Source organism: Lepeophtheirus salmonis, chromosome 1, assembly GCF_016086655.4.
Source record: "Lepeophtheirus salmonis chromosome 1, UVic_Lsal_1.4, whole genome shotgun sequence".
Taxonomy (NCBI): Eukaryota; Metazoa; Arthropoda; class Copepoda; order Siphonostomatoida; family Caligidae; genus Lepeophtheirus; species Lepeophtheirus salmonis.
Window position 1 is genome coordinate 22,340,728 of NC_052131.2, and position 20,063 is coordinate 22,360,790.

General features: G+C 30.7%; 1 protein-coding gene and 1 long non-coding RNA gene across 3 annotated transcripts in view; one reads left to right on the top strand and one right to left on the bottom strand.

Moving 5' to 3' along the window:
- The window catches only part of LOC121120880 (ribosomal L1 domain-containing protein CG13096), a 143,217-nt gene that overhangs the window by 95,198 nt on the left and 27,956 nt on the right, over positions 1–20,063 (bottom strand). The gene's annotated exons all lie outside the window — the stretch shown is intronic.
- LOC121120946 (uncharacterized) lies at positions 6,222–8,895 on the top strand. Its single transcript, XR_005865279.2, has 2 exons — positions 6,222–8,358; positions 8,418–8,895. It is a non-coding gene; the product is annotated as an uncharacterized lncRNA (long non-coding RNA).

Genomic DNA, 20,063 nt, shown 5'->3' on the forward strand with positions numbered 1-20,063 from the left:
GGAAAGAAAATGAAAGAAAAATGAGAGAACCCACAGAGGTATGAGTTGGTTACATCTTCACATACCATATACATTAGTAGACTGTCCCTTTTTAGGCCTTATTTTTCCCCCTGCACAAATACTTTTTGAGCTTGTTTTGAATCATCGTTTTGATAAGGTGACTCTTGTATGGTTTGAAGGAGCTGACTCTACATTCCAGTACTCAAAAAAGGAATAATATAGGATTTGCATTTTTATATTAATTTACATTAACTTTGTTTAGAATTATTGATTCAATGTTTGCTAAATAAATAACAAGACAAGCTACCCTATGTTTTTGTTTCTTCAAATTCTTCCTTTCCCTTTTGACAGTCGAGGCTTAGAGTGGATAAAATAGCTAGTCGTGTTAAGGTATCTATGATGTTATCAATCATATGGATTTACCTTCTTTTATCAGACATAGTATGGCTATTAATTGAACTGTTGAACAACAAGGAGGAACATTATTTTTGATAGAACAGGGGAAATTGCACATCATCGGGCACATCTTAGACCCTTTCAACTCTTAAGCCCAATGTGCATAATATTTTTTACCAATAAATCAATTTTTATTTGGACTCATAGTATCATATTTAGTAGGAACACTAGAAGAGGCCTATAAATGACCAATTTCTACCCAAAAGCCCTTTAAAATTTTTAAAATTGAATATACAATGGTAAAAATGTTGTGAGAGAACTCAAACACAGGCTAAGCCAGTTGCTTTAGTGTCTTAAGCAGAAGAAAACGTCTTTGTGCAGAGGAAATAATCATCAGCCCCCAAAAACGGGACAGTCTAATATAGAAAGATTTAATACTTAGTTTATTATTTACTACTGTATAAAATATTTGTTATGTTCATATAACAATGATGAAAAATGATAATGAAATATAAGTTGTGGGGGGATTCCTTAAGATTATTTTAGGTGGTGTTTTAATCCGTTAATGCATGGTTGAGCCTCAAAAATAGTTATTTTTTTCTTCCCTTACTCTTTTTCTATTTTATGAAATAGCTTTAAATCTAATTATATATACATAATTAATCGCATGAGGTTGTCTTATATAATTTATATTTGGAAGTGGGGAATAGTTATTAGTCGGTGCCATAATCCATAAAAGAAGTATGCTTGACTTTGTTTTACTCCACCCTTTTTATGTAGAGCTTCATAGTTTCACGGCTGAGTTGGGGATTATTTTATTAATAAAGTTTTTACTCTATTAACGTCTTATACAAAGTTCTCTGGACAGTCTGGTGGGAAACCCCAAGATCTATTAGATAGAACCTTGTGCACTTGAGGGGATTGGCTTGGAAGATTGCATTAACTCCTCCGGATCCAGTTTGGCCTTTTTGACAGAGTATTTCTTCCTCTCCAACGTGTATGACTTGCTGAAGACGTATAAGGTGGTGTTGGAGACGCCCAACAGCTTGGAGAGTTCAAATGGAAATTCATTGATCACGTTCAAGTGTCATTTTCGACTAGCACGTAAGCTAGAGAGCTCATGTTTGTTTGATTATGTAACTAATTATTTGTGCTTTAATTTATCGAAATATGAATTTATTTCAATTTGCTCAACCTTAATTAATTATTGAATTAGTAAGTGTTCAGATTCCCATGGACCACCTGGCCAAACGTTCTTACTTAAATACCTATTTGCTTTCCCTCAGTCTCTTCCATTCCCTCTCTCCAGGACTCCCCAGCACTCGTGTATATGTACTTTCCAATTTTGTGTCTTTTTGTAATTAGATGAACACAAATAATGACCACTCTTAATCATACTAACAGCCAGAGATAGGAACTCTACTTATTCTCAACTACTCAATGCCATGAAGAATTACGACTAGACTAAATCTTGCAATTAAAGACTCACAAATTTACTTCGACTCAAAAGCTAAGGCTTTGATTCCATAGTTTAGTATATACTTTTTTCAATACGAGAGATTAATTTAATCCTTCTAGGGGTAAAATAGAATGGATTCACAAATGCTCAAAATATCAAACTTCCTTTGTGATAAGCATTAAGAGTATTTGTTTTGATTAACACTTGTTTGGAGCTATATATGCATATAGGTTAGTTTATCATCCATACTTTTAAATTAAATGGCCCATAGGTATATTTTATATCATATATGTATATAAGTTTGATCTCTTTTTAAAAATCCATTCTAAAAAAATTTACTTAATTATACAGTATAAAAAGTAAATAATTAAAATTACAATTTGTAAAAAATGAAATGAAAAATACAAATAAGTATTCAATTTTTAAATATAGTTAGTCGCTAAAAAGTAGCCAAGCTGTTTGGATACTTTTCTCCGAATGACGGAAGACTTTTTCTACTAGACTTAATAGACTCAATTCAAATTTTTATCTTAATTATTCTTTTCCGTGACCCTTCCCTTCGAGGACCTGGATCTGGAGAGGGAGACATATTTTTAATAGCGACTGAACAATAATTTTATATTAGGTAATTTCTTATTAAATTTTATTTAATATATTAAGAGGGAAGGAAATGTTTAAAGATTCAACTGAAACTTTTCAATAAGATTAGCCAACTATTCCATTCAGGTTTTAAACCTAATCATGTAATTACATAGTCCATTTATAAATGTGTTTGAGTTTTGATAGTTCTGAAGTCATTTTTGTTTGTAAAAAGATCTTGAGCAATATTATTAATTAAATTTGTCATTTTAATACAACTTTACATAATATGTTTTTAAGAAGAACTCCTCAATTTTAAAATTAGGAACTGTCACAATTGATGATTATTAACAAGATATATTAAAGTCAAATATCCAATCGTTTTAGTCCTAATAAAGGTCAACCCTGTTATTAGCTACATTTATCTTAAGTAATCCATCAATATTTAGTTGCAGTCTCAGACAATCCAATCTTGATAAATTCCTATAATTTTTGAGTTAATAACTTTTACGTAAATATTAGAAAAAAAAAAATAATAATTATATAGACATATCCCCATAGTCCATCCTTTTTATCTCATCTACATTTACTAGAATTATATTATATAGAAATACATAAATCTAGCAATTTCTTCAAATTTGATGTAGGTAATGTCAAATATGCATCTATTTGAGAAGAAAGTTTGGTTAATAAGTTATACAAACGAGCTTTAGCAAGAACTAAAGTAAAACAAATAATTTATTATTTAATCTCTAATAGTTTAACCTTTAAAAAAATAATTAAATATGTACAATTATTTTATATTTTAGTTTCAAGATTTTTTTTCTTAATCGAGCTATCCATTCTTGAGAGTTGAAGAAGAATGCTTTGAGACCTTTTCCCTCTTTTTTGTATAGATATTATCTGGAGTCTAAGAAATGAAGTTTGTCTCGGCAAAATCAGAAATGAAATGTAATTTTAAATACAGTTTTAATTGAAATATTTTCCAATAGATTAATTCATTCTCGAGAATAAAAAGAAAATATAGTGAACCCTATAATCTAATCTTTAAAATACAACTTATATGACCTGTTTACTACATTTTCTAAATATGATGCACTAATAAATAGTATTGAATTAATAATTGTTAGTAGGCAAGTGTTTATTTGTTTTTGAAAAAAGGTTTTATATTTTAAATCAAGGTATAAATTCATCCTTTAAGAGGTTAATGATTTACAATAGATCTTGTAAATCTAAATTAATGACAGATTAGCTTTACGAAATCTTTAATGAGATTAATACATTTATAGTAACTTAAGACATCTCTAAACAAAACTCCCTACTAAAAAAAAGTTCATTGGTATGACATGCGTATTTATTTAGAGTGATAAATCCTAAGTATTATTGGTGTGTAAAATAAAACACCCAGAAGTCAATGTGATAACCCTGACAGTTTGAATAATGGTTTTTTTGAGCAGCTGTCCTGTCATCACATTTCATTAGATTAGCTATTACGAGCAGCTATAAAGAGGAGAAGAAGGAAATAATAATACTCGAATTCTACTCTGAGTTCGAAAAGGAGTTACCCTTATAGTTAGTTATGTAAATCGTGCGTATTTTTTTGGAATTGGTAACTGAAGAATTAATTTTTTTTTCCTTAGCTGTTGTACTTATTTTTAAGTCCTGAGTAGTAAAATTCCTTTCCTATTACATTCAACCCTGTTTAAACGTTCGTGTGTGCTCTTAAAAGACGAAGAGTATCTCTTGAGGCTTTGCTGTGGAGTTATAATTGTAAGTCCTTGTTGGACTCAGACTAGAATTGATGATTGACATAGGAGTAATTCTAGCCCATGCCCTGATGTATTTCCTTATCCCCTTCTCCCTTGTCACAGCTGATAGTAGCTGATCTAAATAAACGTCATGAAAGCTGATCTGTTCACATCACTTGTTGATTTTCGATTTTTATTTTTAATTTATATGAAATACACATGATTTTCATCACTATTTATACTTCCCTTCTCCCTAACAGACCGTCAGTGTTACTACCTGTCTTATGAACACACAGATTCCTTGTTACTTTATACTTTGATGTTTTCTCCAAAAGAATATGAAAGAATAATAAATATTAATAGCTTCATGTTTAGGATGTACAACTATATCCACACATATTTATCATTAAACTAGTCTCCAAACCTCCTTTCCTTTATCATTAAAGACTGTAAATAATTTGTAATCATTTTACTCCTCGTATTCGATTTATGTAATATTGGCTATGGATCAGAAAAATCACGCAACCTTGCTTATCAACTACTGATCCACTTTATATCAAAGTTATCAGAGTGATATCTACATAAGTATTATTGATGTAATAAATCCAGATTATGACTGATGAAAAATGTGTTAATGTATATGTTCATTGTATATATATTTCCCAATGCATATCAGTAATAATTATCAATGAACCCGACAACACAAACATTTCAATTATTATGCGACACAAATTCATATATTTTATGTTTTTCTTATGTAACGTGTATTCGATAGAAAATTAAAATTAAAATTTTCCATTTCTTTCTCTTTTGGGGTTATGTCATCTGTAGTAGAGCGGCATAATTAGATAAATACATAAAGATAACAAAGGGATTTTGATTGGCAGTTTGGCAAAGTAAGGCTGTAGTTGATTCAAATCTTCAGTCTGCAATAATTAACATAAGTTATGACATAGGGTAGACCCAAGGATACAGCTATACCTTGACAAACGAGTGTCACAAAATACGATTTTTATTAAGATATGAGCTGGTGTAGAGTGGCGACAAAATGGGGAATAGCCACTTAAAGGTATATTTTAGTCATTTCTTTTGGGATAAATTTCTTTGGCTTACGAGGTTCGTTCGTTCCAAGAATGACGTAAATTAGTATGTCAAGGTCTTACTCTGTATTATTTTATCTCTTGATATAAAGGTATATTATAATTTCATCGTCAACTAAAGGAAAGACGTTCTTGGTTGACTTTCCATTACACTATGGAAGTCAATCAGAGTTGAACATCATTTCTCTAGTTAGAATGACCGATTATGAATGAAAGAAAAACAAAGAAAATATAACGACATTGTATATATACTAGTCTTCTAGTATATTAGTCAAGATTCTTTATTCTCCTTCAATTATCTCCTTCTGACCCTCAAAGCACGACATTGTCTGGATTAAGAGACTCACTATGTGCATACCAAGCAAACTTTTTCCCAGCAGGCCTCGCAATGTCTACCACCTCCTTCTACTGGAACTTGAGGTAGTCCAGCTGAAACAATGTGTATAGGCCCTTAAATCCTGTAGTAATTGACCTTCACTTTCAACCAATATGGGTGGCACACTTCAATCAACGACAAATTACAGATTTCTCAGGTTGTATTTTTTTAGTCTATGCTTTGACACCAAAATCTTCTCTGCAAACTTTGCCCTTTATCTGTCTTCTTTTAAATCTGTTCTTCTCAATTTTACTACCAGTCTAAATTCTTTGTCTGTCTAGGTTGTGATGTGGAAGATAAGACCCCTTCTCCATTTAGTGGAGTACTTTACTTCCAAACTTATCTTTCAGACCCTCGATGTAGAAAAGATCCTTTATAAATATTTGTCCCCTCCTGAAAGAACAATGAATTTGTGGCTTGGTTCATGCAGCCCTCACAATTGGTTATCGAAAAATGTACAACTCAAAATATTAAATAATTTGTCCAATTTTATCATGAACCTCGATTTTCACCTTTCCAGTAACTTTGATGTACTGTATCCATCGTAGATGTATATATGGGCTTCGAATATTATTAAAATACTTTACGTAATGACATTTCTTACCTGGCTAGGGCCCAGCTTGTTACCTACCTATTTTGTTTGACATATATAGTTAATGTTAAGGTATAGTAAATCCTAAGGGGTTAGCTCAAATACATAAAAAAATTGAATCAATTTAATTTATATAATTGTTTTCTAAAGATCCAACTATGGTTGCTGTCCAACCCAATTGACGCCACTGTGTTGTCATATGAAAATAAACTTACTTCATTAATGTATATCATCTATTCTGTTTGTTCCACATTTATGATAGATGAGAGGAATAATTTTGCAAGAAAATTTATCTGTTTTCACTATTCAACATTATATTTCAAATGTACGTAGAATCTATATTTTATATGTATTCAAAACTATCCTTGAATTTCCAACGTCTTCTCAATACCATTAATTTGATTGGTTGTTGTGATTCAAATAATACAAAAAAATAAAATAAGTGTATATGAATCATTACCTACTTGTGAATCCAGTAAAAACGCTTTATAACGGGAATGGTAAGTATAATCTCTTAAAATCAACATAGTAACCTTGACAATTGGATGAATGTTTTGCAGGAGAGCTGTCATAACGCTTCATTAGATCTGCTTCAAGCTGGTGTGACGAGGGAGAAGGCAATAATTGGGAAGAATTACTTAATTGTATTCTAAGTACAACAAGGACCAATAACTCCCCAACAAATCCTCAAGTCCTTTATGAACATACACAAATATTTAATCCGGTTTCGTATACATACATTAATGACTAGCGGTAGTACCCGGAATTGCCATTAATAATTAGGCGTCGAATAAAAGAGAAATGTAAAAGATAACTCCCCATTTTCATTTTGAGCATTTTCACACATAACTACTCAATACTAATATAAAACAAGTCTTCTCTCCTCAATTATCAAAAAAAGAATAATAAGAGTTTAAGAAAAATAAAAAATTTAATATAATATGATGACTGATGAGTACCTTAATCTCAGGAGCGCTTAGTAACAAAAACAGTCTCCTTGTATACGTCACAGTAGAGATTGAAATCCAGTAGAATAGTTGATTCTACTAGTAGAGATCATGATCCTAATTTGTCCTATGACAGATTACAATCATGATGTCTACTAGGAGAATCAATTTTTACTAATAGAGATTACAATCCTATTCTCTCCTGGGACAAATTTAAATTTTACTGAGGGAGATACTAACATTGAATATTTGAAGAGGTTGTGTGCTTTCGAAAATATGATGCAAAGTCATTCCCTCTATGATAACGTGACCGGTTATTTCATTCCTACTATTTTCATTCCCAGTAAATTCATTACCTGTAAAAATCATTCCCATACATTTCATTCCCCCTTTGAAGAGGGATAATTAGTGACGTAATACAGTTTATGTTTCTACACTTGTTAGGAGTTTTTGTGTAGGGCTTTAGCCGGATGGCTTGGCACTGGGCAGTCAGCACTGGAGATGAGTGATGAATTATGATTAGTGGTGGGTGAGAGACGGATATGAATGATTTATGGTGTTTATGGATTAGAAATGACGTCGACATAAATCTTTAATAGTTAGTCGAAATTGAATTCAAATCCGTTGATATTATTGATACTTTGTGAAATACAAGTAAATGCCGTCATTACTCTTTCTCTTCTTCATCGTCTATTACTACTCGCTTCTACTCCTTTTCATCCATCCACAATCATCAATTTCATCATCCTCTTTTCTCTTCCCTTCCTCTTTTCAATTCAAATCTATGTAAACAATAACTATAAGCAAATTTCTCGGGCCCCTAACTCCCTTCTCCGGATCACTTACTCTTCCCTGCTTCAAGCTCAACTCTGGATCGAATCCTACAAGTTACAACAATCATCATTATTCATATGATCATGCTGGGTCTAATAATAGATTTCTAGAATACATCATTCATCCTTTTCATATCTCATCACAAATGTTCAAACTTCAATACGTAGGTTTCAATGCATTTTGAAGGAGACACGGAATACTACTCCTATGGTCCGTTGCAAAGAATCATTCAAATTAATATGCAGTCAATTACTTCATCAAGAAGCCATGGAAATGATTTTACTAGAGTTATAGAACTAGATCAAGATGTGAACCTCGTCCATGAAAGTCTGCAGGCATTTCTGAATATTATATATAAATATTTTTTTAACTTATCACAATCATAGATTTTGTTGTGCTCACTTCGATCCTTCACTTGTACTTTCCTCACTCTGCCTCGGGAAAACAACTCTGGTATTTGTAGCAATTAACCATCTTCATATTACTGGGAAGATTTCGGATCCTAACGAATGGAAGTACAAACATTATTTCAAGACCCTTCTCAAATAAAACATGATTTTTAGTAGGCAATAAATATAATAAGCCGATTGATCTGTTGAGTTGAAGATTGAAGAGGATAAGGAGATCTTCACATTTTGAGGTTTATGGTTGAAATATCATATATTATATAACTTATATAATAATAACTGTAAATTTTATTTCAAAGTCAAACTCAGAAAGTCCATCCCTAGGATAGACATCGAACATCGTTAATTATGAAATTATAAGGAACTTTCTTCTGAAAGAGCGAATCGAAATAGATTATATTAATTCTTGTTTTTTGTAAATATAAATGATAAAAATATACTTAAAGTCAAGAAGTTATGTAAGCTATAATTATCTTAACGTGTGGACTAGAGTATCTCATATTTTAGATGATCTATTGTGTATGGATGAAAAAAGATGTTTGGAAAGTTTCAGTCTTCAAAAACTGTTTCTGTGACGTGACCCATCTAACCATTTGAAAAGGAAATTTGTAAAATTAAATTTACTATTAATTAAGGGATTGAGATGTTTTAATTTTAAAGTTATAATTCTGAATTTTAAAAGTTTCATTAAAGTTCCTACCGCAAGTTGTACAAAAGAATATAATACTCAATTTCATTTTTGAGGAAAAAAAAATTATTGAAGAAAGAACTATTTCGGATACATAAACGATCACAAGGTTTGGCTGTGGAAGATTTTTTGAAACTCAATATTTAGAGTAGACTTTAGTGAACTGCTACCTGAATGTACAAGCTACAAATAATCTGTACATGATTCGGTTCTTTTAGTAAATCAGTTCTTTTGTTAAAACAGTTTAGTTGGTGGTTTAGTGATATTGCAATTGTTCGTGTGTGCAAATTAGAGTGCACTCAAAGTAGCAAACTAATTAACTACCGTGCAATACACAAATATATGCTTCTTCACTTGAATATACTGATAATAATTTAATAAAAAAGTCAAAGTGGAATGAAATATTTGATTGAGGTTAAGTGATATATTCTATATATGGGAAACTTACGGTATAAACGAAAAAATCATTCATGCAATTGAGTCAGATCAGTACGTTCACTAAAAAGAGTTGTTCAAAAGAACGAATTGATCGCGAACGACGCAGCACTAGTCAAGGACTACTAGAATAAATGCACTAATACACAAATCTCAACGAGGAAAATATGATGTAAATGATTAACTATTACTAGCACGAATACACTATCTTAAAGATGAAAAATGAAAAAGATTATATTTGGCTTATTTTTATGAAAATTCTAAACTTAAACGATTTAATATTAACTATAGTCTATAATTATATAATAGGTAAATTAAAGGGTATGACTTTGTGTCATTTTTTCAAAAACACACAACCTCTTTAAATATTCAATGTTAGTATTTCCCTCAGTAAAATTTTAATTTGTCCTAGGAGGGAATAGGATTATAATCTCCACCAGTAGAATTATTGATTTTCTTAGTAGAAATCATGATCCTAATATGTCCTAGGACAGATTACGAGTATCATCTCTACTAGTAGAATCAACGATTGTACTGGAGTTCAATCTCTACTGTGACATATACACACTCGATGCTATATGCACATGTATATGATATACATAAGGGATCACTAAATACACGCTCCATGCTACATGCAAAATGATGGCAAGATCTACATTATTATGTCTCAGATACCTTCATTTGGTTCAAAAATTCATATATAGATACAGATAAACTTTACTTGGTTAAGATAGATAGCTTTAATGTTGGAATTAAATAATAATGATAGCAGTTTAGAAAAGAAAATTCCCTCTTAAGGTTCCCAACTCCAAAAAAACAAAAACAGGTGAGCTAAAAAATATTTACGATTGGCATAGCCGACTATGACTATATATAATACTGCAAAAGCCATACATTGTCACTTCTCTAACTATTACTACCTAAAATACATATATGTACCTATGGGTAGTTGATGCTATTAAAAGCATTATCTTTTATGTCTTAAGTTACATGATATTTATTATATGTATATTTACTTAATATGTAAGTATTGATAAAATGTCACTCTTGATAATTAATATAATTTACGTATTTAATAGTAGATATTGTACATAAACACTTGCCTAATATATAAACACAAAGATAAGTTAATAATATTACGTATTATAAGTCTGATTGATAATTGCAATGATGATGAAGCTGTTACTATGAGAATTATTATTTTTATGGGAATAAATATGTGGAATAGATAAGACCTTGACTATATTTGTAGAACTCTAGATAACCTAATAGTATGTGCATTCTCTTGCTTTTACCAATGATAATTATCACTCATGACAAGTTCGAATAGATAACAAAGTTCAACCTATCTATCTATGGGGTCATTCTAAATAGAATGAAAATTTATCAATGACTACTACGCATTAGCAATAAAATCTTAAGAAATTTAAGGAATCATTTACTGTGTATGTTATTTCTGATGACTAGGGTTGTAAATCCTAAGGATTTTTAGCATGCAAGTGTTTGTTTTTGGCAAACTAAATAGTGTTTTTTATAAAGCTTTCGTACTTATTCTTTCATTCTTAAGGAGAAAAAACTTAAGTATAAAGTGTAATGATAGTGCTTAATACAAAGTGGATTTTCTGTTTAGTTCCTTCCCTACACAGCTGATGACAGCTAATTTATTGGAACTTCATAACAGCTAAGCTAGTCAGAGTTACCATTTAAATTTTTAGTTTCTTTTTTTCTTATCTATCGAAAATGCTTACGATTTACAACCAAACTGATAACGTAGCTGATTTATATATTTAAAATATACACATGTGTATCTACTCTCTACGTAGATTTGCATAGTTAAGTTTTCAGACCCGAAGGGTATAATTGCAAATTCAGAAGTTGGGATGAGCAGGGCCATTATTATGATTTTTGACAGAACTTTGATAATTTTGACAGGATGTTTTTTTTTTTTTTTTTTTTAAGAATGAGTATAATTAATCACAAATTGTGAAATAAATCAAAGTTTTGATATCAGACTTTCATTTTTTGATAAAAACCGCTATCTTTTAGACAAATTTAAAAACTTTATAGAAAGAAAAAAATGTTCCAAAATCAGTTATTATTTCGTCAATTATTCCCATCAATGATATTAATATTACCAGACTGTTAGCAGCATAAGGGGAGTAAAAATCAAGTTCAACCAATCACTCTTTATAGTTTGAATATGGAGTAGGAGTTGTTAAAAAATCAACAGCTGACAAAAATAATTACGTTAAAAAATTTCATGTTAGGTTAGTGCAGTGATAAAAGATGTTTTTACATGTTTTTAAGAGACTTTGAAACTCCCATTACTTAAATTTTTATCTACATTTCCGTTTAATAGAAAAATATATAAGGTTCATAAAACTAAAACCTAGTCTCTTTCTTCAAGACGGGTTACATAAAAAAGTTTTATTCGGAACGAAGGAAAAGGTCTGATTTCACAGTATGAAATTTTAATTTGTATGTAAATATTTAATTAAGAATCATATATCTAGCATTGATGAAATTGTATTAATATTTAATGAATAAAAATCAAGTTTTGTTCAAATTAGAGAGGACTTTCCATCTAGATATAAATATGTATGTAATAACTCCAGGAGCTCCTATACAAAAATAATAACTCTTTACCATTCATCTTTTAAATGTCATACTTTCATTGCACACGTCGTTACCTTTATTGTATCCTCCTCCCACCTTTCCTCGAAAAAGAAACATAAAAAAGGACAGATATCATCTGGTAGTTAGCCAAATAAGCAAGGTTGTGCTCAGCTCAGGTTCAGCGGTTATATAGGCCCCGGTCTTGGTTCTTCCATTTCAACGGTCTTGGTTCTGCTTTATTGCTCTTGGTTCCGGTCTCGGTTCTTTTTTATACAGGCTCAGTTTGGTGACAGGCACTTAAAATAAGGGGCTTCGCTAGAAAAACGCCCCAAGAAATGATATTAGATAAAAAAGGGCTGCTCCTACCTTATACACAGAGTGCATGGTACCCCAAGTTCCAGCAGGTACCCCGAAAACTAAGGTTGCTTAACACAATGGTTTTCAAAGTGGGGCCGTGAGGGGAGGCTAGAGGGGGGCCTTGTTATAGTAAAGTGTGGGAAACCCTGGCTAAAAAAATATTATTGGGCCCGACAAGCTTTAGTAGCAGACCTGTGACGTAAAAAATCATTGAAAGACGCTGAAATTGCACAAAAAAACAAAAACAAAAAAAAACTCCGAAAATTTACTTATTGATTAGAGCTAATTTATTTTTTATAATATAATAATGATGTATCGTTCGTATTTTCGCGCCATTTTTTCGTTTAAAAATCAGTTACGTCATCGAAACGGCAAAGCCTTTTTAATAGCAATACTAGTTATACATGTAACATATGTAATCAATGCATTTGAAGTAAAAATAGAAAGGAAGAATAAAAAACTATTTGTGCCGTTGCTTCATATATGGATACCAGTTTGCTGAAGGAGTGACAATATACCTCAGTTTCCCAAAATCTGTTCCAGTCATTTTATTGATGAAAACTACGAGAGAGATTTCAAGAATGGATTTTTGGGAAAGGCCGCTGTGAAAAAACTAAAGAAGGATGCCCTTCCAAGTTTGGAGATCCTAGTCCTCGACGTGAAAGATTGGCTAAGAGAAAGAGGAGAGAAATCTTTCATCAAGTCATGAGAGAAGATGAAACTAAAGCCAAAGAAGAGGATTTTCAGCCCATGTTGCTGAAAAACAAAATCAAAGTCTTACAGAACCAGGAGTAATCACTTACAGAATCCCTCGATCTGTATAAGAAGGCAAATGTAAGATTCAAGTCACAGAAGAGTATTAAAGAACTCGTGATAAAAGAAATCCTTAAGTGTTTGACACCTTCTCAAACAAACATGATCATTGCAAAGGATAAATCTAAGATACAGTGGGAAAAGGAAGACATTATTAATGGCCTTTCTTTAAATAGCCTCTCAAGTAGGACTAATGAGTACATAAGGGAAAAGAAGTTATTTCCTTTACCGAGTGTGACAGCCCTCAAAAGGTGGATTAAAGATTTTGAAACATCTCTTGGAGTACAAAGGGATATCTTAAAAGTTATTCAAAAACAAGTTGAAGTCAGACCTTACTGACTTCAACTTCAAACTATGAATATGGTGTCCTGTGTCTTGATGAAATGTCGTTATCCAAAGAAGTGACTATTTGTCAAAGAAATGAGCAAATATTTGATATCAAAACAAATTTATTAATCATTACAGATTTTTTAAATTATACAGATTGTCTATTTTATAATGATAACAGCCACCATTTTAATCTTACTACAACCATATAAACAATATAATAAGGTAATAATTAATTTTTTATTGCATTTTGTATTTCCTTATCTTCTCTTCTATTTAACCATTTCCTATTCAATTAGCCCCCAATGCAAAAAATTTATTGTATTGAATTATAATATTTTTTTTCATTTTTCAGGTCATTATGGTTCGAGGTTTAATTTCATCCTGTAAACAGGCGATTTTTTATGATTTCAATAGAGCGATCACCAAAAATTTATTGTTCGAAATTACTTCCGAGTTAGAAAAAATAAGAATCAAAATATACCTAATGGTTTCTGACATGGGAACGAAAAATCAAAGATAATGGAAACAGTTAGTGATAACGGTTGATCAAACGTCATTCGTAAATCCAGCGGATTCCAGTCGTTCAATTAACGTTTTTGCAAATTTTACTAATTTAATCAAGCTATTAAGAAATCACTTCATCGATGAGAGTTTCAAACTACGAGATGGCACAATCATAAAACCATACTCTCTCAAAAGAATTCTACACATTGACAATCATGAGTTATGAATGAATTATAAATTGACCCCTAAACATTTTAATTGCGTGAATAATAGAAGAAAGCACGTCTATTTAGCTTCACAACTGTTTAGTAAGAGCTCTGCTACGAGTCTTCGTTTATTATTTCCCCATGAAGAACATTCTCAGAATGTTACATATTTTGTGGATTTAAACGATTCTTGGATTGATGTTATGAACAGTCATAGTTCTTTCGATCCAAAGAATGATGTTGGAAGCGGATTTGGAAAGTACCTTGAGAAGCAAAATAAGGTTCTCGTGGACACAATTTATGGATCAATTTCGTATACTATTAATATCCAATTCATCACAATTTGCTTTTTTAACCGCCGTTGGTAAATGTCAATTAGAAACTGCATTATATGACTCCTCTACTTTGGATCAGATAAAAAGTACACTGTATGAAATTTCCCTGGAAGATAAACCAGAACAAAATAACTATAATGAAGATGATTTTTAATATAGTAATGAATAGTCTTTAACCTATAAAATTGAATTATTTTTGTTCACATTATTTGATTTTCAATTGTGAGCGTACGTAAGTTCATTTAGTTTTTTTTAAATATGCATATTATATTAAAAGATCGAAATTTGCCGTTTTGATGGCGTCAAAAAACACTTTTTCTTTTTTGCGTTTTAAACGCTGCGATCAATATTATATTATTATTGGTTTATAAATATAAAACGACTCCCAGGGATCAACAGTAAATTATATTCCTGTCTTTTTGGAAAAGTAACATAAGTTACATAACTGATTACTCTGTTTATTTTTCAAAAATAATAAATTAAGAAATAGCCCTGAAATATATTAAGAAATAGCTAATGCATTAAAGATTTAGCCATGACTTACTCCCACGTAGCGCCAGCTAATTTCATTTTCCTTCGCTTTTTCTTTTTATTGTTTTAATGGAAAGAAATGATATTTGTTTGGGGACCGTTATTGTTCATAGATTCTTACTCGTTCGGTGGTAGGAGAAGGGGGGAGGGTTCATCAAAAAATATCTCTGTTAGTAAAATACGATATTATTGTACTAGATATTATATAAGTATATTTCACACTGGTAGTAGTATCCATTTGTTGAGTAATTGAGTATTAAAAGAGTAAAAACATGGGGGGCTCAGTTTTGAGATATAAAATCTAGATATCAAAATTTAAAATTGTATAATAAAATAATCAACACTACGATCAAATTTTTTTATAAACTATGACCTAGAATCCCTTAGAACATTTATTTTCTTTTCAAATTCTTGATATTCAGAAGAAAAATTGTCTTTTTTTATTATAGATGAAGAGAATTATATATCATCCCTTCCCAAAAACTGTATTGCCTGTCAACAATTTATGAGTTTTCTACTAACAGATTTATCAATATATTTTATTGTTTATAAGTTATTTAACTTATAATACAAATAAAATATAACAAAACATATTTATAACTGGATTGGGCCTTATTACTTCTTAATTTTCACTATCGCTTAAACGATGGGATAATCTTGCCAAAGTTCAATCAAGTGAAAATTTCTTTGGATTTTATTTGACGAGAATACCACGGATTTGTATCATTATTTTAGTAATGTAATCCCCACAGTAATTCCTCATTTCAACAAAAGAATATTAGATTACTCAAATCTGGCTCGAAATCCTTCTGAATTGTAAGAATTTTTAAGGAGATTTACTTTACATATTTTGACTTATGGAGTTTATATCATATGTTAATTCTCTGAAATTGATGTTTCTTGTTGTTGTTTTTTTAGATAAAATAAAAAGCTAAATATTTTTGACTACTTCAAATGTAATTTCTCCCCGATTGTAGTTTTTCATAAGTATTGTAATGGGATCCTATTCCCCAGTATTTGTTTAAACGTACGTTTATCAAAACCACTCAAAAAATTGAATTTGTAGTTTTTACGGTTTTAACGTAGAAATTATATAAATTATTTTTCTGAAGATTTTGAGTAACTGATAATGAAAGAATAGCCTTTGTTGAAATGAAAAGAATCATTCATTTAAGAATAACAATCGTTTTTAATTACGGCAAATACCTACAACATTCGATTTGGAACAGTACTGGAATATCTTTTATTTCTAGTATACATCAACAAAGTATTAAATTGTATTAAGTCAAATAAAACTTAGATTAGGTCTAAAATATTTTCTTTTTAAATACACACTTATTATCGAAAGAGACTCGGGTCCCCACTTTTAAAGTTGGTGCTTATGCATTTGCACTTTACAACTTTTTTTTCTTCCGTAGACTCAAGTAATTCATTAAGTAATGGAATACAAAAATCCATCAAATACAATATTAAATTTCACATTTTTTTTTCAATCTTCCATAATTCAAAATATAATTTTTACAGTGACGGTTTTTAAAACAATTTATTGCTACAATGTCATATTGGTCATACATAAATTCTCCAAATAATACAAAGCAGATGGGCTTCCATATAACTACTAGATAGGAGACCCGTTAACACAAAATAAAGCTAGAATTAAAATGGAGTGTTTATTAGATTTGGTTTCTTACATGAATTATCGTCAATTCTAATCAATAAATGATTCTTTTTAATCCTTTGAGAGTGTGGAAAATGACACTTAAAATAGGCTTGATGGTCACAATAATAGAATGAGAAATGGATATATTTTATGTATTTGATTGGACCATATTGGAGCCAATAATAGTACCTTAAATCCAATAAAGGCTCTTAACTATAGAAAAAGTTATTTGGTCTCTTAACATTTACGAGTAATTTGAATATAACGCCTATTATTGACTCAAATATGCCTATAAAATATTGGGTTGTATCGAGTTATGAAGTGAAAAAAATAACTTGGGATTTTCTTCCTTTCTAAATTTTTGTAAAAGATTGTAATGATATCAATGCATCACATTTAAGATTGTACATATACTATAGGTACATTAGATTCACGTATCAAGAAACAAACTTTCTCTACATATAATCATGAAAAAATAAAAGCGTCAATAAATAAAAATCAAAGGGAAAAATATATACCTATAAAGGCTTTGACTATGCAAAAAAAAAAAAAAAAAACATAAAAAACTTAACTTCTTATAAATGTATATTATGTTATTGCTTAAAATAATACGCATTGAAAAGCTTTTTAAAATGAGTTTATTTTTGTTTATATGTGTGTGTTTATTTATACATTTTTTTAAATACGTGAAAAAAAACCAAAAAAATATATGTTATATATGTATGTATACTATAGTCAACAATGCGATAAAAAGTTAGGATTTTTCTAAAGAACTATTATTATTATAACAATAAAAGGTAGGAGGGAAAGCAAAAGGCTCCAGTTTATATTTGTATTTGTTTTGATAGGGATAAAGGAGAGCATGCGATATGTGGAAAATGAAAAAGTTTGGAGCTCCTTGATAGTCGTACCAAATTTTTCAAACCATCGGGGGAGTTTCTTCAGATATATATATTATTATATAGTTTATCAACCAAGCGAAGAAACACCCTTATTAGCTTTAGTAGATCACTATTCTACTTAAAATATTTTATCCGTAAGATGTCGCTCATTACGATACTACACGTCTGTATCACTGCTGTATCACGCAACCTTTTCTCCAAAAACAAAAAGGGTCCAAAATCTGTTACTAGTTAGCCGAATACCTAAGTCACTTATACCAGCTGCTATTTATATCTTAAGTAACCCCGGACTTTTATCATATTATTATTATGAATTACAAATATATAAATGTATATATTTCATAATATTAAAATCGTAGATAGTATTATATTCCATACTCTATTATCATATTGCTCCGCAAAAAGCATTCGTGTGCAGCTCTCAATTGAGCGCCGCATTAATTAACATTTGTAATTTTTAATAATATAATATTGGACTAGGTAGGTGGTAAATTATATTTTATATATTCGAGGAAGGTCTTATGACCACAATGATTTGACAAAAAATGGAGAGATAAGAAAAATGGTGTACATGCAACAAACTTGATGAATTTAAATATAATTATAATATTTTCCCTACACTAATACTATTTTAAATGCAAAAGGTTCTCCTCTTTATAGAAGTAATTTATTTTCTACAACAAAATCATATAACATGCAGCTGATAATAACAAATTTTTTAATTTATGTTACTAAAAGTCTTGCTCAGACCGTTTTCTTATTTTCCTTACTCACCTATTATATAATGAACTCCAAAGAATAAATATCCGTTTTTCCTTCTCCACTTTTTAAGGTAGCTTTTTGATTAGAAATATAGGAACTCTATTGATAATTTATTACTTCGTTTATTTAAACAAATATATATATAATTTTGAAATAGCCGTATCAGGCGAGACGAGGGGTTCGATAACTGACAACAAACTACATAGAGTGTTTTTGTGTTAACAAGGTAACAGCAGATGGCGCTATTCTATAATTTTCCCTCATGACGATTTGTTAGCCCGGACTCGAGAGAGAACTAATCTGGACAAAAGCATGATCCAGTTTGGCAATATTTTGACAAATTACCTTCAAAATCTGGTAAAGGTTACATCCCAAGTACAAAGACTCCCAGCTGGAGATGCAAGGTCTTGCGGCAAGATTAAATTCCTTTAGAGAGAAGTGTCCGCTGAAACAACAAGAAATGGCAGTTACAGAGGAGGAGCTTGATGGTCAAGGTAAGTATGTTAGTATATGATAAACAAGTACTCTACTGTACGACCTATGCTTTTTTAAGTTTTTAAAGATATCAAAGGAAAAAAAGTATATTGATGCCAATGCTTAACAATGATGTTTTTTGTTATTGCTGTTAGGTGCTTGATTTATTTTTGATTTTTTCAGAAACTACAGCCACAGCATCACCTGAAAAATAAAACGGTATGTTTTGCAATATGGGTGGTCTAAGATTCATAATAAACCAATTATTTGTGTTACTTTAACAACAACAACTGACTAATTTTTTCTAATTGACACTGTAGACACATCAGGCTATCCTTCCACTGCTGAGTACTTTCTACAACTTGCACAATCTTCTATCAAGAAATGTGAAGATAATTTTGGTTGTAGTGCTTGTAGTATCGTGATAGACAATGCAGCAAACATTACCAAAATGCAGAAACTACCAGAAAAATCAACTGAACATAATATCATCCCCTATGGTTGTGCAGCACACCTTCTAAATCTACAGGCTCATGACCTAGAAATTAATAATATAGAAGAGCGTGTGTATTTTGTAGTCAAATATTTCAGGAATAATCATCATACAGGTGCAAAATAACGTCTGATAATGCTCCAAGGTATTAGATGGAACACTATGTACGACTTCCTCCAGATTTATGTAAATAACTAGCCAATTCTAATGAAGATCTGTGAAGTTGCCAGAGAAATGTTTGATCCAGCTCTAAGGAGTAAGGTATCCAGTACTGGACTCAAACGCTCTGATGAGGAACTTTTGGCTCGATTACAGCCAATAGCTAAGGCTCTAGAACAGGGACAAATGCATTATTGCTCAAGCAATCAATATTTGGAAAGAGTTATAATACCACCTCAAAAACAACCAGCAAGTACAACACTTGTGGAAAGAGATGGTAGCAAAACTTGTTTTTCTATTCAAGTCCATGAATGAACACAATTCTAACAACGAGGATGATGCATAATTGAAAATATGTTG